Raw genomic sequence first — 1342 nt, 5'->3', positions numbered from 1 at the left:
AGGTACAGCTGCCCCCGGTAGTTGGGGCATACGCCCTCCCTGCTCACCTCAGTCCCTTCTCCCCCTGTCTTTTCAGGGACAGCCTGGAGGGATCCATCCTTTAAGTCACACCCGCAGGCTCCCATGTGTGAGCTGCCTGAGCCTGTAAGACCTCTGGAGCCTGGCTGAGATGACTAGACACGTTCAGAAGAGCACCACCAGGGTCTACAGAGCAGCGGGCACCACATCCCTGCAAAGAAGAGGTTCCGGCCCAGCTGGCCCCAGACCTTCCTGAGCAATCAGAGAGGCCAAGCCTCAGGAGTGGGAGTGACAGGGCACAAGGCAACCTGGCCGCAGAAAACCCGCAGAGAGAGGGGAGGGGCTGGAGCTGGTGCCTACTCCAGCTATTGTGTGTGAGGAAAGCCTTCCCAGAGATGTGGTGAGGGAAGGGCCCTACAGGTGCCCTAGAGACAGCTTATGACACCAGTGCTTCGCCAAGGGCTGTGGGACACGTGCCCTGGAGGTAAGGTGGCTATTCTGTCAGCTTCCTGCCAGCAGAGGCTGAGGAGGCAGGCCCAGATGGCAGGGCAGGTAGGGGCTGCTACCCCAGATCTGGGGAGTTGGAGACAAGCTCCGAATTAGGGGCCAGACTACAACAAGTTAAAGTACCAGGATTGGCACCTACTCAAAGCACTGCCTCCCTCGGCCTGTGACCTGGTGGCCCTCCTGCCCCCAGGTCGCCCTCAAGTCCTGGCACAGCAGCTTCCGTGAGATGGAGAAAGGTCTCCTGGAGCTCCGAGGAGAGAAGGTAAGCTCTGCCGGTTAGGTCTGCTGTGGGGTGAGGACCCAGCATGGACCTTCTTCAGCAACTCAGCTTCATAAGCAGAGTCCGTGGGGAGACACAGAGGCTCGGACTGGGCACCTACTCTCCTGCTCAGGAAGGGATGAGGGACGAAGGGAACCTGGCACCAAGGTGAGAATGAAGTGGACTGCTATAAGGCAGAACTCTTTGGTGGGGACCCAGGCCAGAGGAGAAGGAGCAAGGCCAATCCCTCTCAGTGTGGACTGAGCAGGACGCAGGGGGCGTGGCTGGCAGCTGCCCCTCCCTGGAGCCTGATTGCTCTTTAGGTCAGTCAAAGCAGCTGGAGTCCTCGGGACCACCATGGGCAGGGCCAAGGCCGGCTGCTGTGGGCTCAGAGGAGAAGACCCTGAGGAAGGAGAGGCATCACATAGAGGCTCCCTCCTTGCAAATCTTCTTTTCTGTCACCTGCACCCAGCAGTGGAGCCAGCCCAGTAAAATGATATATAGAGATGTATAGGTATAATTATATAATTTTCATTATATATATATATATACTTTTAC

General features: G+C 57.5%; 1 pseudogene; it reads left to right on the top strand.

Annotated features, from left to right (window-relative positions):
- Nucleotides 1–751: 751 nt before the first annotated feature.
- LOC101663031 overlaps nt 752–1342 on the top strand; it is a 29527-nt pseudogene continuing 28936 nt past the window's right edge.

This window comes from Echinops telfairi, unplaced genomic scaffold (assembly GCF_000313985.2).
Source record: "Echinops telfairi isolate 266 unplaced genomic scaffold, ASM31398v2 ScPeMD7_7419;HRSCAF=8457, whole genome shotgun sequence".
Classification (NCBI taxonomy): Eukaryota; Metazoa; Chordata; class Mammalia; order Afrosoricida; family Tenrecidae; genus Echinops; species Echinops telfairi.
Note: the sequence above shows the minus strand (reverse complement) of the source record. Positions and strands in the feature narration are given on the sequence as shown.